This window comes from Coregonus lavaretus, assembly GCF_964263955.1.
Source record: "Coregonus lavaretus genome assembly, chromosome: 9".
In the NCBI taxonomy this organism is placed as follows: domain Eukaryota; kingdom Metazoa; phylum Chordata; class Actinopteri; order Salmoniformes; family Salmonidae; genus Coregonus; species Coregonus lavaretus.
Window position 1 is genome coordinate 22780678 of NC_139996.1, and position 24607 is coordinate 22805284.

The 24607-nt window shown below is 46.5% G+C and overlaps 1 pseudogene across 1 annotated transcript in view; it reads right to left on the reverse strand.

The window, feature by feature from the left end:
- Nucleotides 1-24202, reverse strand: part of LOC311135293 — a 65525-nt pseudogene extending 41323 nt beyond the window's left edge. Inside the window, exon 1 of the transcript in view lies at nt 24148-24202. The product of the transcript in view is annotated as an uncharacterized misc_RNA (transcript). The remainder of the gene's footprint in view (nt 1-24147) is intronic.
- Nucleotides 24203-24607: the final 405 nt, after the last annotated feature.

A 24607-nucleotide genomic window follows, 5' to 3' on the forward strand; every position in this document is an offset into this window, starting at 1 on the left:
CAACAAGGGTTTTGCCACCAAGTACTAAGTCATGTTTTGCAGAGGGGTCAAATACTTATTTCCCTCATTAAAATGCAAATCAATTTATAATATTTTTGACATGCGTTTTTCTGGATTTTTTTGTAGTTATTCTGTCTCTCACTGTTCAAATAAACCTACCATTAAAATTATAGACTGATCATGTCTTTGTCAGTGGGCAAACATACAAAATCAGGATGGGATCAAATAATTTTTTCCCTCACTGTATGCTGAGCACTTGTTGGCTGCTTTTCCTTCTCTCTGCGGTCCGACTCATCCCAAACCATCTCAATTGGGTTGAGGTCGGGTGATTGTGGAGGCCAGGTCATCTGATGCAGCACTCCATCACTCTCCTTCTTGGTCAAATAGCCCTTACACAACCTGGAGGTGTGTTGGGTTATTGTCCTGTTGAAAAACAAATGATAGTCCCATTAAACGCAAACCAGATGGGATGGCGTATCGCTGCAGAATGCTGTGGTAGCAATGCTGGTTAAGTGTACCTTGAATTCTAAATCAATCACAGACAGTGTCACCAGCAAAGCACCCCCATACCATCACACTTCCTCCTCCAAGCTTCACAGTGGGAAGAACACATGCGGATATCATCCATTCACCTGCTCTGCGTCTCACAAAGACGCAACGGTTGGAACCAAAAATCTCAAATTTGGACTCATCAGACAAAAGAAAAGATTTCCACCGGTCTAATGTCCATTGCTCGTGTTTCTTGGCCCATGCAAGTCACTTCTTCTTATTGGTGTCCTTTAGTAGTGGTTTACATTTTACATTTACATTTTAGTCATTTAGCAGACGCTCTTATCCAGAGCGACTTACAGTTAGTGCATACATTATTTTTTTATCGAACCCACAACCCTGGCGTTGCAAACGCCATGCTCTACCAACTGAGCTACATCCCCTGCCGGCCATTCCCTCCCCTACCCTGGACGACGCTGGGCCAATTGTGCGCGCCGCCCCATGGGTCTCCCGGTCGCGGCCGGCTACGACAGAGCCTGGATTCGAACCAGGATCTCTAGTGGAACAGCTAGCACTGCGATGCAGTGCCTTAGACCACTGCGCCACTCGGGAGTTTGCAGCAATTCGACCATGAAGGCCTGATTCATGCAATCTCCTCTGAACAGTTGATGTTGAGATATGTTTGTTACTTGAACTCTGTGAAGCATTTATTTGGGCTGCAATTTCTGAGGCTGGTAACTCTAATGAACGTATCCTCTGCATCAGAGGTAACTCTGGGTCTTCCTTTCCTGTGGCGGTCCTCATGAGAGACAGTTTCATCATAGCACTTGATGGTTTTTTGCGACTGCACTTGAAGAAACTTTCAAAGTTCTTGACATTTTCCAGATTGACTGACCTTCATGTCTTAAAGTAATGATGGACTGTAATTTCTCTTTGCTTAGTTGAGCTGTTCTAGGCCTAATATGGACTAGGTATTTTAACAAATAGGGCTATCTTCTGTATACCACCCCTACCTAGTCACAACACAACAGATTGGCTCAAACGTATTAACCTCTTAAGGATCGAACCCTAATTTAAATGCCTGTAGCTCAGGACCTGAAGCAAGGATATGCATATTCTTGATACAATTGGAAAGGAAACACTTTGAAGTTTGTGGAAATGTGAAATTAATGTAGGAGAATATAACACATTAGATCGGGTAAGATATAATACAAACAAAAATACATGCATTTTCTACTACTATTTTTGTTCCATCATCTTTGAAATGCAAGAGAAAGGCCACAATATAATATTGCAGTTTAGGCGCAATTTAGATTTTGGCCACTAGATGGCAGCAGTGTGTGTGCAAAGTTTCAGATTGATCCACTGAAGCATTGCGATACTGGACTATTTTGTATCAAGTCTGCCCAAATGTGCCGAATTGGTCAATTGATACATTTTCAAGTACATAACTATAGAGAACATACAAAAATTATATGGTAGTACAGAATGTAAGTTTACACACTCCCAGGAATATCATACATAATGGATCATTAGTTTATACACTAACTTTCACACATCTAGATGGCCGGGTGGGGTGGGTGTGGAGCCAGAGACTGAAGGGGTTCAAACTGTAGAACCCAGTTCCTACTCCCCATCTTGTAAACAGACAATATCAACGACCTTCATGCACTGACTGCATGATTGAAAGGCAAATTCATTTCAGGTTACAAGAAAATACATCTGGTTTTGCCATCCAGATGTCGAATGCATTTTTTACTTCTCTGAGCTGAACAGATAAATGAAAGAGAGGACTCTGGCAATATGGCCAACGTCATTAAAATAGTAACCTTGCCTTGTCAAACCTTTGTTTGTAGACATTGTTTGTAAGACTGGGGGTGACTTTATAGGCAGGAAGAGAGGGTGACAGGTAAAATCAGGTAAAACACAGATGGCTGGGGAAATGAAGCACATCAACCCACATAGTGAAATGTTGGTAATTCATTCATATTCATTGTTTTCTTACTGAACAAGTTCTAATTTGCTTGATTGGAGAAGCTGAAGATGTGGTTGTGTGAGAGATAGGGATAGAGATGAGAACGCATTTTACATTTACATTTTAGTCATTTAGCAGACGCTCATATATATATATTTTTTCATACTAGTGTTTTGCATTCTAGTGTAGTGTGCTATGGTAACACAGTAAAGGACACAGACAATTAATGGAAAAAGTAAATATATCTGTTTTGAAGTCTGAATTGAGTGTCAAGTCATTAAACATGGACAGGGAAGTGGTTTCAAGAAAAGGACCATGCAGCGACAGCCTAATGGCTGTAGATTCTCAAGTGCATATCTGACACTGCATTAAGTCCCAAGAACAAAGAGCAATGCAAATACATACCAATAATCATGTGGAATAAAAATGCAGCTTATACAAGCCCTGCTTAAGTGCTTTCTTGGCAGATGCAGTCCTTGAATGAATGTGTGTGTGTGTGTGTGCAGAGGCTTCATGCCCATAGTGGGCACAGGGGCATGTGCCCCCTCATATTTGTCCTGTTTAAAATATAGATATATCTAGGTATGCTTAGATATGCAGAAAAATAGAATTAAGCATAATGATTATGGCTCTAGATTGCAGGAAACGCTGTTTCAGGTGTTTTGAAAATGCTAAATTCTCCAACCACCCTCCAGCCATCCTCACGTACTTTGTGCCACCTTGGATTTATGGGGGTGTATTACGCCCCTGTGTTTGTGCATGCATGAGAGAGAGAGAGAGAGAGAGAGACAGAGAGAGAGAGAGAGAGAGAGAGAGAGAGAGAGAGAGAGAGAGAGAGAGAGAGAGAGAGAGAGAGAGAGAGAGAGAGAGAGAGAGAGAGAGAGAGAGAGAGAGAGAGAGAGAGAGAGAGAGAGAGAGAGAGAGAGAGAGAGAGAGAGAGAGAGAGAGAGAGAGAGGAAATGGATAGATAAGTATGTTTCTCATGTACTTCAATAATTAAAGATGGACCCTTCCTTAGATTGGGAATAGTTGTTGAAATGAAGAATAATGATGGTAACATACAGTATATTGCTTTCATTGACATCACAATGAATCTTAACTGCATGTATTCAATTACCAATGCTTCCTACTGTCCCAGCAAGCTCTGTTGAAATAATGCATGAGGAGGACTTCATAAAAGCACTGTGTACACACACACGCACACGCACACACACACAGCTGTCAGCTAGATGGATGACCTTGTACATAAAACAGAATAATAACAACAGGATTATTGGGCGCCAGTATCATGGTATGCACGTATGCCAGGGCCCACGGGCTAACTCCGGGCCAGCCATCCAACATGGTTGCGCTGAGGTTAATGGGAGTGGACAGGAGGAGGTGGGGGTGTGATGCTCGGCTCACTTCCGACCGTGGCGGGCATGCCTGAAAAGGTGTGTGAAAGCGGTCTGATTTAGGCTACAGAGGTTACAGTCCATCACACGGGTGGCAAAGTAAATTCTGAGAAAATTAGTCTTTATAGATAGTGTATTGGTCCTGACTGCCGGCAGTCAGCATCCATTTATGGTAATGGTGTGATTCACAAGCCAAGGTGCCTTCCTCAGAACTGTTTATTTTTTTGTTGTTGAGGAATGCATTACTGTGTGCAGTTTGTTTGTTTTACGGTAGATTATTTTATTTTATTTTACGACGAAAGGAAGGGACAAAAGTTCACTTCAGAAAGTAGTCCTTCCAGAAAGCAGTCCTTCCAGATAGTAGTGCATTGTTGTGATTAATTGTATGGCGCTCAATCAATCGATCTGTTCCCTTTCTTCCTCTCCCTCTCCATCCCTCTCCTGGTGAACGGGCCTTGTGTGTGCCCTGCCAGTGTGTGGCCTTGTGTCCTGCCAGTGTTGTCTGGCTGGTTTTTCGTGGCAGCAGGTGCTCTCCCTGATGTTAGTGGAGTGGGTCTCCAGCTTCTGTCCTCCTGGGCCTTGGGAACAGGGGACTCATGACTCCACTGCACCTGATCTCCTCCTCTGGCACCCGGGGCCATTACTCTGCCTTTCTGCCTCCCTCCTCCCCCCTGGCACCACTGGGCCGGTACCAGGCCGCTGATTATGCAAAGCTGCCAGTGACTTTTAGCATGCAGATATGTTTTGGGGGGAATGTACCTTCTTTTAAAGGAAAAAAATAAGGAAGAGGGAGGGAGAAAAGATTACTTACGGGAGCAAAGTTCAACATCAGAGTGTGAGATAAATGTAATTTTCGCTTTGATGTTTATGCACAGCGTTCCTTGGAGAGTGTTTGGGCGGTATAGAGAGAGGGGCTCTGAGGAAATGTCTTTTTCATATACCACTTAACGCTAAAAGCGCCAACAGGGGTTAATTTTTCCCCAAGTGGTCAAAAACATATGTTTTGTATCCTTCTGAGATTTTAGGACTTTGTCAAGCAACTAGTTACTCACCCAAAACATTATAATTGACTATGCATTATGTGTTAATATGGAGCAATGAGGGAAGGGGGGGGGGGGGGGGGGGGTGGCAGCTATTATAACTAAAGAAATAACAAAAATATCTAATTATATATTTAGCTTCCAGTTTCTATATCAATTTGAGAGTATTATCTTTCAGATGCAATTGGAACTGAGTTGATAGCCCATAGTGTTCCAAAGTTAGAGCTACAATTCTTAATGAATAACCGAAACATGTTCATGACAAGTTGATATGGATGAAATTGATCAAAATAACTTTCAAAACATGAAAACATATAGAAATGTATATTGTTAACATTAAATTTGACTATAAATGTGTGAAAATGTTAAAACATATGCTTATTTTGGGGAATTAAAACAATTTACTTCTGTTACTGTCAAACCCTGGCTCTGGGACTCTATATGTTGAGCCAGGGTGTGTTCATTCTATGTGTTCTATTTCTATGTTGGGGGTTCTAGGTTGTGTATTTCTATGTTGGCCTGAGTGACTCCCAATCAGAGGCAACGAGTGTCAGCTGTTGGCTGGTTGTCTCTGATTGGGAGCAATATTTAAACTGTCTGTTTTTCACTTTGTGTTTGTGGGTTTTTGTTCCGTGTTCGGTCATTGTCACCGTGGACGTTACGAGTCGTTTGTTGTTTTGTTTCGTGCTTTAATTAAATAAAGTAACATGTTCGTTCATCACGCTGCGCATTGGTCTACTTCTCTCCCTGACGATCGTGACAGAAAAACCCACCATACCAGGACCAAGCAGCGTGTCCAGGAGCAGGCAGCCTGGACATGGGAGGAGATATTGGACGGGAGAGGGTCCTGGACCTGGGAGGAGATCCTGGCCGGGATGGATCGCCGGCCATGGAGTGAGACAGTTGAGAGGCGACGGAGAGAGGAGCAACGGCGTAAGCAGTGTCAGCGTCGGACGGTCGAGAGGCAACCCCAAAAATGTTTTAGGGGGGGGCACACGGCAGGGGCGACCGGGCAGCAGGAGGCTGCCACAGGGCGATTAGGTGAGGAGGCCACCAGGTTAAGGGGGCTACTGGCGCAGAGGGAGCAGGAGTTAGTGTTGCAGAGGATGGAGCTATTGGAGGCGATAAGGGAAAGGGTGAGAAATGAGGCACGGCGAGAGGAACTCGGTAGGCAGCTGAGGGAGCGGAGGGTTATGATGAAACCCAGTCCCGCTCCTCACACCAAGCAAGTGGTGTGCGTCACCAGTCCGGTCCGGCCCGTTCCTGCTTCCCGCACTAAGTGTACGGTGCACGTCGCCAGCCCAGCCCGGCCTGTTCCTGCCCCTTGCACCAAGCCTACGGTGTGCGTCGCCAGCCCGGCCCGTTCCTGCCCCTCGCACCAAACCTACGGTGTGCGTCGCCGGCCCGGCCCGGCCCGTTCCTGCTTCCCGCACTAAGTGTACGGTGCGCGTCGCCAGCCCGGCCCGGCCTGTCCCTGCTCCACGCACCAAGCCTACGGTGTGCGTCGCCAGCCCAGCCCGGCCTGTCCCTGCTCCACGCACCAAGCCTACGGGGTGCGTCGCCAGCCCAGTCCGGCCTGTCCCTGCTCCACGCACCAAGCCTACGGGGTGCGTCGCCAGCCCAGTCCGGCCTGTCCCTGCTCCACGCACCAGGCCTACGGTGTGCGTCGCCAGCCCAGTCCGGCCCGTCCCTGCTCCACGCACCAAGCCTACGGTGTGCGTCGCCAGCCCAGTCCGGCCTGTCCCTGCTCCACGCACCAAGCCTACGGTGTGCGTCGCCAGCCCAGTCCGGCCTGTTCCTGCTCCACGCACCAAGCCTACGGTGCGCGTCGCCAGCCCGGCCCGGCCTGTTCCTGCCACTCGCACCAAGCCAGGGGTGCGAGTCGTCAGCCTGGTCCAGCCCGTTCCTGCCACTCGCACCAAGCCAGGGGTGCGAGTCGTCAGCCTGGTCCAGCCCGTTCCTGCTACTCGCACCAAGCCAGGGGTGCGAGTCGTCAGTCCGGTGAGGCCCGTTCCGGCTCCACGCACCAAGCCAGGGGTGCGCATCGTCAGCCCGGTCCGGCCCGTTGCTGATCCACGCACCAAGCCAGGGGTGCGAGTCGTCAGTCCGGTGAGGCCCGTTCCGGCTCCACGCACCAAGCCAGGGGTGCGTATCGTCAGCCCGGTCCGGCCCGTTGCTGCTCCACGCACCAAGCCAGGGGTGCGAGTCGTCAGTCCGGTGAGGCCCGTTCCGGCTCCACGCACCAAGCCAGGGGTGCGTATCGTCAGCCCGGTCCGGCCCGTTGCTGCTCCACGCACCAAGCCAGGGGTGCGCATCGTCAGTCCGGCACAACCCGTTCCTGGGTCATCGGTGCCAAATCAGGTACCGCTCAACTGCTCCACAACGGAGCTGAAGCTAGCCGTTCCTGCTACGTTCAGGTCAGCTCCAGCCAGCGGGGCCAGACCGGACCAGGGGCGCTATGGGAGGATTATTGGAGGGTGGTGGGCAAGGCCGGAGCCAGAACCGCCGCCGAGGAGGTATGCCCACCCAGCCCTCCCCTGTTTTGCTCTTATTGAGGCGCGGTCGCAGTCCGCGCCTTTAGGGGGGGGGTACTGTCACACCCTGGCTCTGGGACTCTATATGTTGAGCCAGGGTGTGTTCATTCTATGTGTTCTATTTCTATGTTGGGGGTTCTAGGTTGTGTATTTCTATGTTGGCCTGAGTGACTCCCAATCAGAGGCAACGAGTGTCAGCTGTTGGCTGGTTGTCTCTGATTGGGAGCCATATTTAAACTGTCTGTTTTTCACTTTGTGTTTGTGGGTTTTTGTTCCGTGTTCGGTCATTGTCACCGTGGACGTTACGAGTCGTTTGTTGTTTTGTTTCGTGCTTTAATTAAATAAAGTAACATGTTCGTTCATCACGCTGCGCATTGGTCTACTTCTCTCCCTGACGATCGTGACAGTTACTGCTTGACAGACACTAACCACATTTCCATCCACAGTTTTCATGCGAATAAAGTCATACAGTATTTAAAAAAAAAGTCATGACAGCTGTGGAGGAAACAGGAAGTTTTGGTATAATTTACAGATGGCGACAGATAATTAGCTCATTTGACATGGTGGGATATTTTTGTGTTGGTAAAATCTATTATGCAAAAAATGGCGGTGGGTGTCACGCCCTGGCTCTGGGACTCTGTTATGTTGAGCCAGGGTGGGTTGTTTCTATGTGTTTTGTGTGCTAGGTTGTTTATCTAGTTCATTTGTTTCTATGTTGGCCGGTGTGGTTCTCAATCAGAGGCAACGTGTATCAGCTGTTGCTTGTTGTCTCTGATTGGGAACCATACTTAGGCAGCCTGTTTTCCACAGTGTGTTGTGGGATCTTGTTCCGTATGGTTTGTATTGTAACCAAGGACTTCACGTTTCGTATCGTTTGTTGTTTTGTTCGTGTGGTGTTCTCTAAAAAATAAAGTATGTTCACTTATCACGCTGCGCATTGGTCCACTTCCTCCGACGATCGTGACAGAAGATCCCACCATAACTGGACCAAGCAGCGTGTCAAGGAGCCAACGCCAAAGAGGGCTCTAAAGGATATCAACCTCGACTGGGTCAAGCCGCGGGAGGAGGAGAGAGGCTGGACTTGGGAGCAGAGGAGCGAGAGTCTGGCGAGAGCCATGGAGGCCTGGCCCACGGGGAGGAGAGACGGCCAGACATTTTTTAGGGGGGGGGCTCACGCCGTGGACGACGGGGCAGCAGGAGGCCGGGATAGAGTGGTTCAGCGGGTTGGCAAAGGAGGCCGCCAGGTTACGGGAGTCACTGGTCACCAGGGGGAAGGAGAATGTAGAGGCACGGCGAGAGGTACTGGGGTGTGTTGCCAGTCCGGTCCGGCCCGTTCCTGATCCCCGCGTAGGGCCAGTGGTGTGTGTTCCCAGTACAGTCCGGCTTGTTCCTGTCCCTCGCACCGAGCCTGTGGTGCGCGTCGTCAGCCCGGTCCGGCCTGTTCCTGCTCCCCGCACCAAGCCAGTGGTGCGCTTCGTCAGCCCGGTTCGGCCCGTCCCTGCTACCCGCACCAAGCCAGTGGTGCGCGTCGTCAGCCCGGTCCGGCCTGTTCCTGCTCCCCGCACCAAGCCAGTGGTGCGCTTCGTCAGCCCGGTTCGGCCCATCCCTGCTCCCCGCACCAAGCCTGTATGCGCATCGTCAGTCCGGCACAGCCCGTGCCTGGGTCACAGGTGCCTGGTCAGGTACCGGTTAGCTGCTCCACATCGGAGCCTGAGCGATCCGCTCCACCGATGTCCAGTCCAGATCCAGCCAGCAGGGCCAGACCGGACCAGGGGCGCTATGGGGGGTTTGTTGGAGTGTGGGGGTCAAGCCCGGAGCCGGAACCGCCTCCGAGGAGGAATGCCCACCCTCCCCTGTTCGATTTATGTTTGGCGCGTTCGCAGTCCGCGCCTTTGGGGGGGGGTACTGTCACGCCCTGGCTCTGGGACTCTGTTATGTTGAGCCAGGGTGGGTTGTTTCTATGTGTTTTGTGTGCTAGGTTGTTTATCTAGTTCATTTGTTTCTATGTTGGCCGGTGTGGTTCTCAATCAGAGGCAACGTGTATCAGCTGTTGCTTGTTGTCTCTGATTGGGAACCATACTTAGGCAGCCTGTTTTCCACAGTGTGTTGTGGGATCTTGTTCCATATGGTTTGTATTGTAACCAAGGACTTCACGTTTCGTATCGTTTGTTGTTTTGTTCGTGTGGTGTTCTCTAAAAAATAAAGTATGTTCACTTATCACGCTGCGCATTGGTCCACTTCCTCCGACGATCGTGACAGAAGATCCCACCATAACTGGACCAAGCAGCGTGTCAAGGAGCCAACGCCAAAGAGGGCTCTAAAGGATATCAACCTTGACTGGGTCATGCCGCGGGAGGAGGAGAGAGGCTGGACTTGGGAGCAGAGGAGCGAGAGTCTGGCGAGAGCCATGGAGGCCTGGCCCACGGGGAGGAGAGACGGCCAGACATTTTTTAGGGGGGGGCTCACGCCGTGGACGACGGGGCAGCAGGAGGCCGGGATAGAGTGGTTCAGCGGGTTGGCAAAGGAGGCCGCCAGGTTACGGGAGTCACTGGTCACCAGGGGGAAGGAGAATGTAGAGGCACGGCGAGAGGTACTGGGGTGTGTTGCCAGTCCGGTCCGGCCCGTTCCTGATCCCCGCGTAGGGCCAGTGGTGTGTGTTCCCAGTACAGTCCGGCTTGTTCCTGTCCCTCGCACCGAGCCTGTGGTGCGCGTCGTCAGCCCGGTCCGGCCTGTTCCTGCTCCCCGCACCAAGCCAGTGGTGCGCTTCGTCAGCCCGGTTCGGCCCGTCCCTGCTACCCGCACCAAGCCAGTGGTGCGCGTCGTCAGCCCGGTCCGGCCTGTTCCTGCTCCCCGCACCAAGCCAGTGGTGCGCTTCGTCAGCCCGGTTCGGCCCATCCCTGCTCCCCGCACCAAGCCTGTATGCGCATCGTCAGTCCGGCACAGCCCGTGCCTGGGTCACTGGTGCCTGGTCAGGTACCGGTTAGCTGCTCCACATCGGAGCCTGAGCGATCCGCTCCACCGATGTCCAGTCCAGATCCAGCCAGCAGGGCCAGACCGGACCAGGGGCGCTATGGGGGGTTTGTTGGAGTGTGGGGGTCAAGCCCGGAGCCGGAACCGCCTCCGAGGAGGAATGCCCACCCTCCCCTGTTCGATTTATGTTTGGCGCGTTCGCAGTCCGCGCCTTTGGGGGGGGGTACTGTCACGCCCTGGCTCTGGGACTCTGTTATGTTGAGCCAGGGTGGGTTGTTTCTATGTGTTTTGTGTGCTAGGTTGTTTATCTAGTTCATTTGTTTCTATGTTGGCCGGTGTGGTTCTCAATCAGAGGCAACGTGTATCAGCTGTTGCTTGTTGTCTCTGATTGGGAACCATACTTAGGCAGCCTGTTTTCCACAGTGTGTTGTGGGATCTTGTTCCATATGGTTTGTATTGTAACCAAGGACTTCACGTTTCGTATCGTTTGTTGTTTTGTTCGTGTGGTGTTCTCTAAAAAATAAAGTATGTTCACTTATCACGCTGCGCATTGGTCCACTTCCTCCGACGATCGTGACAGAAGATCCCACCATAACTGGACCAAGCAGCGTGTCAAGGAGCCAACGCCAAAGAGGGCTCTAAAGGATATCAACCTCGACTGGGTCAAGCCGCGGGAGGAGGAGAGAGGCTGGACTTGGGAGCAGAGGAGCGAGAGTCTGGCGAGAGCCATGGAGGCCTGGCCCACGTTTGTTGTTTTGTTCGTGTGGTGTTCTCTAAAAAATAAAGTATGTTCACTTATCACGCTGCGCATTGGTCCACTTCCTCCGACGATCGTGACAGAGGGAAAGCCTTTATACACAAATACTGATATAATAACCATCATATCGAAGCAAAGTTGGAGTCTCACGATGATATGGTGTCTGGTCCTCCGACTACGACTTGGGAAACCATACAGTTTATTAGGCTACAGGTGAAGTAAGTTAGAATGAACTTCACAGGTTGTTGAAAGTGCATGCTATGAGCTTGATGCTCCTTTCCAATAAATATTGAGGGTCTTATTCTGGTGACATGATGATCAATGCTTGACTGCCATTTGACAAATACAAATATTCTCGTTCTTAACCATAATAATCTCTTCATGTACACTAGCCTACCCGCACTTTATCTGTGAGCTGTTGGCTAGAGAACATGTGCCAAGACCAGAGTAGGCACATTTGCTATTTAATGCAACAGTTTTGAAAATGGGATAGTAACACATTGAACTTTAGATTTTTATTCGGTACATGAACACTTAAGTGAAAAATTACATTTTGTGTGCACTACATCATCACGCACTGATTTTTCTCCACTACATGTCAGTTTGGTGGAAACACACCACTGGAGGGAACATTTGCCTATTTTCTTTATGCGGATTTTAGAATATTCACATGTAAATCTGTCGCCAACTGGATGGAATCCTAGCTACTGTCTCTTTGCAATCATTACCAATTTGGGGTAAAAAAATTACCCCTGTTGGCGCTTTAGGGTTATAAATATGTTGGTGCTTTTAGGGGTTAAACACAAGATAGCATCACATCAATACATAGATGTTGACTTGTACTATTATGAAAAGTTTGTTAACCTAACAGGTTTTGAGACCTTGCTGATTAAGACATTCAAAATAACTGACATGCAAACTTATCTCACTTCCAATTCCAGTGCTATGTGTCCACAACTGGGGCACAGCCCCCTCATTTGGTAACCATGGGTTTATTTTGGTGTTGGGCTGTCTGTGATGTGATCTGGTTAGCTCGTTAGATCCTGCCATGAGGCGGCCCTCATCATGTGATGGGCATATTGTTATGTGATTTATTTAACAAACTATTTCAGTGTCTCTGTGTGTCTCCCAAAATCAAGAAACGGACAGAGTCCCGGTCTGCATAGTCAGAGATATTTATTCATTGAGAATTCTGCCATCACAATTTCAGAGTCCATCTTTTATACTCATACGTCATACAAAAATCCCTCCCCTCTTTAGGCGGGCTGTAGTTTTCCACTTTGAAACTGCTCTCCTGACCATCAGTACACACACACACACAGAAACACACATATACACACACACCCACATGCATTCCTTAGTTATCGCCGTTAGTTATCCTGCATACTTCTTAACAAGCCTAACAGTTTCTCTCCTCCCTAAATTGGGAGGCCCCTTTTTCTTGGTTTCTCAGTTGTCTGTAGACAGTTCTCCTTGTCCTTTGTTGTCTGGTCTAACTCTTACTCACATTGCTAAATAGTAGCTCAATGTCATAGTCTTTACTGGTCCTACACTCACACATTCTAACACATTTCACACAGTTTCAGGGTGTAATAATTAGTCATTAATAATTAATCTATCAATCCACCCTTTGACTAAATATTACATACTCACAACATATATGTTGTTATAGAAATGAATCACACACATTGAAGCATATATGTTGATTTGCATATCAAAACATTAAAGATTGTCTCATTCAATACAGGTTCATCAGGGTTACCCCATGATTAAAAGCGTAATGTTACTCTTTAGCAATGGTACCTAACCTGTTTACCCACTATCTGGAAACAACAGTCTAAGCCTATAGTGAAGAACATTTGCTTCATCACATCCTGCAACATCGGTTAACTAGTACATCATACTTAAAACAAGACTTTAATACACAAAATATCATTACAATAACTTTTAAACTAGAGATTTATAGTTCTAGGAAAACATCCAGTCTCAAACTATCTGAATCGTCGTCGTCCTCCACCAAGCCTGGTAGGTCATATTCTTCATTCCTTAGGTCGGAGTCCGGGATTGGGCCCTATCTCACCATCTGTTGGGAAACTGCATGCTCCAACGCCTTGCTCACCAACCCTCGGACACAGGGAATAAGACAACATCCGCAAAGAACAAGCATACCCATAGACACGATTGCCATGCCTAAAATAGTTACAACAATAGTTTTCCATTTACCAAACATGTTATCAAACCAACCAGTCATTGATGTATTTACCCCCCAGTTCTCAGCCCATTCTTTACTTAATGCAGTGAGACCTGCCAGTGCTCTAGTTACTGTACCATCTGGGGCTGTATTGTTGGGGTTAAACATACAACAATGACCTCCCACCATCTTGTAAATCCGCCCTTCTCTGCTAAAAGCATTTCGAGAACCAAACTATTCTGCAGGTCATGAGTGAGGTGGCGAGTAGTTGGCCTGAGATTATCTTCACTGCTTCCCTTGTCTAATTAACGAACCTTTGTAGATGTAATTAATCCAGTCAACATTTTTATCAATTGTAACCCACCAGAAAAACGTTGTTGTAAACCCTTCTCCAATTTGATCTGTGATTCGCATTACTTTGGTGTCTATAACATTGATAATCTCCGGGGTTCATGGTGAATTGGGGTGCCTTAGTATTATCCTTTTTAAGAGTGGTTATTTTAATATCAGAACAATTAGGTGAGGTTTGGTTTGATCCCAAATCTATCACACAAGAGAACATGGTCTGAGGCATAGGTGCAGTTACAAGGGTTGGCCTACCTGTTGAACAGGCATAACAATTAGTTTGACCCAACGCCCTAGCTGTGTAGTTCATCCACCTTACCCAGAAGTTCTCATTTGAAATTCCTTCTACTTCTCCTTGGTTCATTTCTTGCAAGAGGAAATATTCTACCCTTGGTGGTTTAGTGCTATTTAGGAATCCTTCTGAGGGCCATCCAAGGGGTATTAGACTAGTTTTTTGGTACCTCTGGTGATAACATTAGATCTACCTGCTGTTCTGTCTCGGGGGTGGAAGATTCATTTCTCTCCTGAAAAATGAACCTCAAACATATATCTGCCCCGAAATCATCAACACAGGCCCAATAGTTCCTTGCTATGTCATCTTGCATAATTGACTTTAACGTTATCACCAGTTCCGTTTTACATTTATCATGGGTTTGTTTAATTCCCCATCGGTGTACTGCGTCCATCCCATTCTCATAGTATGTTCCCCAGGTATGTTTAAACACCCTTGCCCAAGGACATGAGCGTTCCCCAGTGCAAATGTATTTACCATACCTTCTAGGACCTAATTTTCTTGTACACGCCCACTTCTTACCAAAGCCCCCAAAACCTCCTATCTCTTCATGGGAGAAGTTGAATGGTATCTTGAATCCCCCATCTTGTCCTAAACTGACTTTAACTATTAAAATAATCATTCCCCCAATAGTCTTTCTTGGTTTCAGTATTTCTACGAGATCGAATCAGTGCCTTGGTATTATTTTGTTCATAATTTACCTGTTTAGGTTGACCTGGATTCATCCATAATATGGTTAACATGATGATGCAGCTCCGAGTCCCCCAAAATCCCAAAAACCGCTAACCCAATCCTGTCCCTGACCCACCTGCCTGGTACTTCCCCATACCCACACCTCTATAAACACCCCACAGTGATGAAAGGTTGGGGTAGGGTTTCTTCGTTAACAGAGTTTACCCCCGAACCCTAGTGGTTCAGTTATTCTCTTTAACTCTGTGTGTGTTCAACGGTGTCGGTATGTGGGCCTACCTTTTTGCAGTGGGTAACGTGGACCCAAGTGGCTCTCTCAGCTATTCTTATAGTGAAGGCAGTTACCAATAGGACTTGGTATGGTCCCTCCCAGCGTGACTGCTTTCAATCCTTTTTCCTCAATGATTGGATCCACACCCAGTCTCCAGGTTATATATAGTATGAATCACCTTCTCCTTTAATTCTCCTGTAGGACACAAATTCTTAGACATACGGTTAATGAACAATTTTCTCATGTGTTCTGCTAGTGAATTCTCTAGTTCTATGTCTGCTTGTTCTGGTCCTGCCAACTGTGGCATTCTGTAAGGTCTTCCAAACACTTTCTCAAAGGGGGATAACCCATCTTTATCTGGGGTTACTCTAAAATTCTTCCCTTCACTCCGTGATAACTCTATAAAATCAATTTCCAATTGCTGGAAGGGGTAGTTAGCCAGAGGATACTCACCCTGAGGTGCCCTTTGTCTGCCCTGGTGATTATTTTGAGCACAGATAACACATCTTGAACAAAAGTTTTTTTTATTTTTTATAATTAGTAATCCCATATGCAACAAAGTGTTGTCTAATCTGCTCTACCATCCATCCCTCCCGTTGACACATGGCTCTGCCCGTGTGTCAATATTGCAGCATATCTAAACAGTAATTTCGGGAGAATTGGTAAGCTGTCTTTGACCCATATTCCTTCCTTATTTACTGCGCCTTGCTTCACCCATCTGTGAACTTCCTTAATTGGGGCCCTACTGTAGCTCTCTATAAGTAGATCTCTATCTATCGAAACTTCCTCAACCCCACTTAATTTGGTAGCTCACTTTTACGACCTAAATACTGCCTAACTCCACTAAACTGCTCCCCCTATCCCTGGGCAACATTCCAATTAGATAAGCGAATCTCTTTCTCCTGGAAGAGAAATTATTCATTTAGTTAACTTTCAATTACCATCAGTAATCTAAAGATGGTAAGTACACACAAAACATGATACAGATATCCCCAGTCCTAACTCATCAATAATCGTTTGTATCAATCTAATTCCTCATAACTAATCCATAAAACCACTCAAAATTCATCGAGTATACAATGATTATGTTTAATTGATTACCCTTCAGATCATATCCTCTTTAAATCTCACAATGATTATTGAACCGCTAAATCTGCTCCATGTGATCTCATCTAAAATGATCCATTATCAATGATTTGATCAACACCATAGGACAATCTGGCTCCCCTTCTATTGTTCCTGTCGCCCCTGTAAATGTCATATTTCATTCATTAGCCAATACAATCACATACTCTGTGTAAGTAAGACATTATATTTTATCCCAGGCATCGACCTAACATAATGCTATAGGAGACTTCCATCAATCCTGGAAGACACTATATAATACCACATTTCATTAAGTTTACTATACCTTCTAATATAAACCTATAACCCCTTTCATTAATTTAATCATCACAACCTGTTGCCTTGATGTTTTTAAAATATAAACCTATTGTTTAATAACTTCATACTTATAACCAATGTTTATTCAATCCATCATCCTAATAGTCACGACTATATCCCATTGTTCAATGTACCATAAACAGATTATCATTTTAGAAATAACCAATTATTTTCATACACCACTGGTGTTACTCAACCTATACAATAAAGTAATAACCATTAGAATTTGTCAAAGAAATGGATTTCATTCAACTATTCGAACTTCTGTTCGATACAGTCAAGCAAGTACAACTATTTTACCCGCGAACTAGAACCATAAATTATTTTCCTTTGTTCTCAATTCAAATCATTGTCCCAACTCTATAGCAATTTTCAGTTCGCTATTCAATTTCTTTAACTGTTCTCTCTGATTAGGCCCTAATTAATAAAACAAATACTTGCTATCGTTGATAAGCATACATTTAATTATATTCCTATCATTTGAACTATGTACTGTCTCTCCCCCCCCCCCTCTGCTCCTTCCTACAAAACGGGGGAGGCGCAGGGACCTGCCCTAATCATCTTCCTTCTTACAAAATCATGTCATTAGTACTTGTAACCACAACCCATTACTACTTAATAACATATTTTCATAGACCTTTCTAGAATACTCATCTACTTAAGCTATCTAATTCAACCTTTCGCATTTCCCAATCCACCTAGTAATCTAGGTTCATAGCCCCAATGCGAAAGCTTTACCCACTGTCCCTACCTGGGTTCGAACCAGAGACCCTCTACATACATTGCCAGTCACTCCACAAAATCCGCAATCCTTTGAAAGCAACTACTTCCAGTTCATAGAGCAAGTGACGTCACCAAATGAAAACCGCACTAGCTCTCACCTCATTCAGCAACACAAAAACTATCTCTCCCCGCACCTATTCCTGTTGAATAAGTGATTATTTCTATATAACCCAAAACACGCTACAAATCTTCCATTCAACATCACCAAACCAAATACTCAGTAGTATCCGGTTACCACCCATACCAGCCGTTGAATTCCACTCATACATACAGATTTCACCTTATGCCATTGAAATGACAAATAAACCATAATAGTTCAATGGAACCCTATATTGGCTTTCTACTATATTATACATTACGTCTATAACCCACATTAGTTATGGTCCGATAACCCATTAAATCTTATCACATGATCCAACAACGGTACAACCTTAGAAAACTCATATTCTCTACTTTCTCACCCATGATGTACATCTACGTTTGGGTTAGCAAGTTCATACGTATATATCGTTAGAAATGTATAGGTACCTCCCAAATAATCCCTTCGTGGTGTTTTTAACCAATTCTTAATCGACACAAATCACTTCTTCAACTTTTTACCAGCGGAACCAAAAAAATAGACTGTCATTTCCCGGACACTGCCCTTTCCTTTATGTCTGCAGTCGCAATGGTTATGACCTGTTTTGTTACAGTATTTACACGGGGCCCCACACTCTCTTGCAAAATGACCTTCCTTGTTACAGTTAAAGCACTTCCTCTTATCTCCTCCCCTATTCTGCCTCCCTGACTTATTATAGCTCTCTAATCTCTTCAACTCTCTGTGTTTAAATTCTCTAGTCTTTCCTGACTCTCTTCCGAGCCTCCAAAAGCCATACTCTCGCTGTGTCTAGCCCCTCCCCTCGCTGTTTCTTCAAATCCGTTCTGCAATTTACATGCATCTGCCTAATCATAGCCTCTAATTTCTCTACATCGAGATGCCCAATAAATCCATACCTCTTCTCCCAAATGGATCCATAATACCTATTTATTTGATCCCTTATTTCCATGTATTTCTCGTCCCCAGTAAATTCTGGGACCTCTTGTGAGGATTTGCCTCCCATGGTTGGTGCTGTTAAAAATCCCTTAGCCACCTCTTCTATATAACAAGTTATTCAAAACAGTTTCACACAACAATTGGAATCACCCCTTCCTGTATAGGTACTAGTCCCCCAGAATTATATCCTACTCTACGGAAGAATTCATCCCCACAATGTAATCTTGATTATTCCTGACAGTCTCATACAACAGGAATGGGTTCTCCCTCCTCTAGCCACCTCTTCTATATAACAAGTTATTCAAAACAGTTTCACACCACACCTGGAATCACCCCTTCCTGTATAGGTACTAGTCCCCCAGAATGATCTCCTACTCTACGGAGGAATTTATCCCCACAATGTAATCTTGATAATTCCTGACAGTCCCATACAACAGGTTGACTAGTCCCAAATCTACAGTTGTTTGTGATTTTTGACTTTACTAATATTCTATTTCTCACACATGCTATTTTAATTCCTTCTGGTGTACTTTTTGTATTTGTTTAACCCGGATTATTTGTTGACTGTTCTATAATCTCTTACAGGTTACATCCCATAGGTGCACTTTTAATAGTTCCTTCTATTTCAACACCGGGTAGTTTCTTTTGGTAATTGGCCTATTACTGTGAATCGTTACGGACCCACCAACCTTAAGTTGGCTACAACCTTAAATCGGCTGCCGGCTACAACATTAAATTGGCTACCTTAAAATGGCTACGCATTGATCAATTTGCTACTTAAAATTATGACGTTACCCTCAGTCAATATTTTAGCAAGTTCTCAAATCAATTTCACCAAGTCATGAATAAAGACTACTGACCTTATCCTTGCAGCCGAGATTCAATGTAGGTTTGGATTCCATCACCGTCTCTGTCATTAATCAGGTGTCCTCTGGCCTGTCTTAACCCTTAATGTCAAAGGGCAGGACTTTCTATTTACGAATGTATCATTCGCCCGTCGACGGTTTTCAGAGTTACCTGGAATGACAGAGGCAGGTATTGGGTTCCGGCTCAGAAGGACCAAGCTGTTATGTGAATTATTTAACAAACTATTTCAGTGTCTCTGTGCGTCTCCCAAAATCAAGAAACCAAAATCAGTCCCGGTCTGCATAGTCAGAGATATTTATTCATTGTGAATTCTGCCATCACAATTTCAGAGTCCATCTTTTATACACACACGTCATACAAAAATCCCTCCCCTCTGTACATTTACATTTACATCATTTAGCAGACGCTCCTATCCAGAGCGACTTACAAATTTGTGCATTCACCTTATAGCCAGTGGGATAACCACTTTACAATAGGTTATTTTAATTTTTTGGGGGTGGGGTGGGGTAAGGGGGGGTAGAAGGATTACTTTATCCTATCCCAGGTATTCCTTAAAGAGGTGGGGTTTCAAGTGTCTCCGGAAGGTGGTGAGTGACTCCGCTGTCCTGGCATCGTGAAGGAGCTTGTTCCACCATTGGGTTGCCAGAGCAGCGAACAGTTTTGACTGGGCTGAGCGGGAACTGTGCTTCCGCAGAGGTAGGGGGGTCAACAGGCCAGAGGTGGATGAACGCAATGCCCTCATTTGGGTATAGGGACTGATCAGAGCCTGAAGGTACGGAGGTGCCGTTCCCCTCACTGCTCCGTAGGCAAGCACCATGGTCTTGTAGCAGATGCGAGCTTCAACTGCAAGCCAGTGGAGTGTGCGGAGGAGCGGGGTGACGTGAGAGAACTTGGGAAGGTTGAACACCAGACGGGCTGCGGCATTCTGGATGAGTTGTAGGGGTTTAATGGCACAGGCAGGGAGCCCAGCCAACAGCGAGTTGCAGTAATCCAAACGGGAGATGACAAGTGCCTGGATTAGGACATGTGCCGCTTCCTGTGTAAGGCAGGGTCGTACTCTCCGAATGTTGTAGAGCATGAACCTACAGGATCGGGTCACCGCCTTGATGTTAGCTGAGAACGACAGGGTGTTGTCCAGGGTCACGCCAAGGCTCTTCGCACTCTGGGAGGAGGACACAACGGAGTTGTCAACCGTGATGGTGAGATCATGGAACGGGCAGTCCTTCCCCGGGAGGAAGAGCAGCTCCGTCTTGCCGAGGTTCAGCTTGAGGTGGTGATCCGTCATCCACACTGATATGTCTGCCAGACATGCGATTCGCCACCTGGTTATCAGAAGGGGGAAAGGAGAATATTAGTTGTGTGTCGTCTGCGTAACAATAATAGGAGAGGCCATGTGAGGATATGACAGAGCCAAGTGACTTGGTGTATAGCGAGAATAGGAGAGGGCCTAGAACTGAGCCCTGGGGGACACCAGTGGTGAGAGCACGTGGTGCGGAGACATATTCTCGCCACGCCACTTGGTAGGAGCGACCGGTCAGGTAGGACGCAATCCAAGAGTGAGCCATGCCAGAGATGCCCAACTCGGAGAGGGTGGAGAGGAGGATCTGATGGTTCACAGTATCAAAGGCAGCAGACAGGTCTAGAAGGACAAGAGCAGAGGAGAGAGAGTTAGCTTTAGGAGTGCGGAGAGCCTCCGTGACACAGAGAAGAGCAGTCTCAGTTGAATGACCAGTCTTGAAACCTGACTGGTTTGGATCAAGAAGGTCATTCTGAGAGAGATAGCAAGAGAGTTGGCTAAAGATGGAACGCTCAAGAGTTTTGGAGAGAAAAGAAAGAAGGGATACTGGTCTGTAGTTGTTGACATCATAGGGATCGAGTGTTGGTTTTTTGAGAAGGGGTGCAACTCTCGCTCTCTTGAAGACGGAAGGGACATAGCCAGCGGTCAAGGATGAGTTGATGAGCGAGGTGAGGTAAGGGAGAAGGTCACCGGAGATGGTCTGGAGAAGAGAGGAGGGGATAGGGTCAAGCGGGCAGGTTGTGGGGCGGCCGGCCGTCACAAGTCGCAAGATTTCATCTGGAGAGAGAGGGGAGAAAGAAGTCAAAGCATAGGGTAGGGCAGTGTGAGCAGGACCAGCAGTGTCATTTGACTTAACAAACGAGGATCGGATGTCGTCAACCTTCTTTTCAAAATGGTTGACGAAGTCATCCACAGAGAGGGAGGAGGGGGGAGGGGGAGGAGGATTCAGCAGGGAGGAGAAGGTGGCAAAGAGCTTCCTAGGGTTAGAGGCAGAAGCTTGGAATTTAGAGTGGTAGAAAGTGGCTTTAGCAGCAGAAACAGATGAAGAAAATGTAGAGAGGAGGGAGTGAAAAGATGCCAGGTCCGCAGGGAGTCTAGTTTTCCTCAATTTCCGCTCGGCTGCCCGGAGCCCTGTTCTGTGAGTTCGCAATGAGTCGTCAAGCCACGGAGCAGGAGGGGAGGACCGAGCCGGCCGGGAGGATAGGGGACATAGAGAGTCAAAGGATGCAGAAAGGGAGGAGAGGAGGGTTGAGGAGGCAGAATCAGGAGATTGGAGGGAGAAGGATTGAGCAGAGGGAAGATGATAGGATAGAAGAGGAGAGAGTAGCGGGAGAGAGAGAGCGAAGGTTGCGACGGCGCATTACCATCTGAGTAGGGACAGAGTGAGTAGTGTTGGAGGAGAGCGAGAGAGAAAAGGATACAAAGTAGTGGTCGGAGACATGGAGGGGAGTTGCAGTGAGATTAGGTGGGCTGTAGTTTTCCACTTTAAAACTGCTCTCCTGACCATCAGTACACGCACACACACACACACACACACACACCCACATGCATTCCTTAGTTATCGCCGTCCTCACAATATCCTGCATACTCCTTAAAAAGCCTAACAGTTTCTCTCCTCCCTAAATTGGGAGGCCCCTTTATCTTGGTTTCTCAGTTGTCTGTAGACAGTTCTCCTTATCCTTTGTTGTCTGGTCTAACTCTTACTCACATTGCTAAATAGTAGCTCAATGTCTTAGTCTTAACTGGTCCTACACTCACACATTCTAATACATTTTACACAGTTTCAGGGTGTAATAATTAGTCATTAATAATTAATCTATCACATATGCAACCTGACTTTATAATATAATATGCCATTTAGCAGACGCTTTTATCCAAAGCGACTTACAGTCATGTATGCATACATTTTTTTTACGTATGGGTGGTCCCGGGGACTGAACCCACTACCCTGGTGTTACAAGCGCCATGCTCTACCAATTGAGCTACAGAGGACCACTTTACTCCCAACATGGCGTGCCCAGGAGGCTAGGGGGCATCTGCGGGCTTCCAGGCGCAAGGCAAAGGATATTCACTAGCCCCAATTTCACTGGAGGCACTGGCCTGTTAGATTTCCTGTCTGTATGTGCTGGTGATGACTCTTGTAGAGAGTCACAGGGCAGATTTGATGTGTTCTGGTCAATAGAGAATTCATAACAGTATTATCATATAGCCAAAATGTATCTTTCTCTTTTGTCGATGTTATCTAGCTATAACTGAGAGAGCCTGCAGCGGCATCTGACATTATTCAACATCTTCACAACTGTTTCACAGTATTCCCGTCAAGCTATCTCTATGTAATTCCTGGCATAGCACAGCACATATACCAGGCTCCAGTGTTGATGAGCCTGAACTCAATAATGTCCTTGGATGTGATTTGCTCTGGTTTTCAATTCATTTCAGTGATCTGGTGAACATCCATTGCGGAAAATATGGCTTTATTACAGTGGAGATGGATGGCACAGTTTATCACAAAAGGCTTTTTGCCAGAAAAACACACAACAAATATTGCACTAGATTTAGCTACATATTTAGCTAAATAGCAAATTTCCATCTGCATTCCCTCATTGTTTATCATAGTGCCTAAGTTCATTCAATGGCTAAGTGGTCATAGGTCATCAGTTTTGACTGAATTTGATATTGAACACTGTAAATCTAGAGTCCATGACGGTTGAAGAACATTGGTTAGACCGCAGAGAGAGAGAGAGAGAGAGAGTCCATATGTTTTGGAAGACTTGGAAGACAAGCAGTCCTCCACAAATTCATGTTGTCAGCAGCAGACGTGTCATGTCTGACCTCATATTGAGCACCACACTGTGTGTTCTGTGGTCAATACAAATTATCTGTTGTCACTTCTGGCATGCTAGCCTCTGAGCAACAGAGAACTGAGTGACCTCCTTCATTCATAACAGAGGAGTTATGTCCTGGCACTCCTCAACACGTCTCATCTGTATCTCCCTCTCTGATGCTCCTTCACCCTCAAGCATATGCCTCAAGGGCCTTTCGGGTTTGCTGAGGAAAATTAAGAGTGGACATCTCTATTGAGTGGTGCAGCGGTCTAAGGCACTGCATCTCAGTGCTTGAGGCGTCACTACAGACCCCCTGGTTCCATTCCAGGCTGTATCACAACCGGCCGTGATTGGGAGTCCCATAGGGCGGCGCACAATTGGCCCAGCGTCGTCCGGGTTTGGCCGGTGTAGGCCGTCATTGTAAATAAGAATTTGTTCATAACTGACTTGCCTAGTTAAAGGTAAAAATAAAATAAAAAATTTGATGCATGTGACATTTAAGATTATGCCAATGCTATGTTAGTGTGTCCTCTGATCATTATGTTTTGAAACTACTCTGAATCTAATTGTTTGAAGAATATGTATCTATTCATCTCATGTTTACATGTTGTTATATGCTTGTTAAGATCTGTCAGATGTATGACATCACTATCTAAAGCGTCTTAGCCTCAGTATCTGTCACCATCCCTAGTCATTACCAGTCCTACATCTGCATCGTTGCCATGGAAAGGCTTTATTTTTTTGATAATCAATAAGATCATACCAAGGCAAGTATAACAACTCTAAGACTGTAGCAGGGAACAGAGCAGCTTACAATGAACCCATGCTAAATTCTGCCTTGCACAGCTGTTGAAATACTCTCCCCTTCCCACCTATTTCCATCCTTTATTGCTCACTTCTCTGTCTCCATACCTTAGCCAACCCGTCATCTCGCGCCTTCTCCATACCTACCTCCTTCCACCTGCTTGCCCCCTCTGTCCACTTTCTCCTTCCTCCACCCCGCCATGCCAGCCCCTCCAACACTCTGCATCACTCTGGCAGCACCGGGCCGGGCTCTGCTCTGCTGTTGGACTGCTTCCCAAAACCACCGGACGTCCTCCAAGGGGAGAGTCAGTGTGTCAAATAAGATTAATGCCCTGCCTGCTGTTTGATCAACTCTCTCTGGTGTGGGCCCTGAGTTGGCCCAGGCGTGTCCCAGATAGGGAGGTGATGGTGCCCTGAGTTGGCCGAGGCGTGTCCCAGATAGGGAGGTGATGGTGTCCTGTGTCACTGCCACTCAGGTGGTCCGACCGAGGAAAACTACTGGACTTCTCTCTGCCTTTATCTATTACACCTCATCAAGTGGAGTCCATCCTCACAATCTTCCCCCCTCACTAACCATCAGTACATCACACACTAATGATGGCCCATT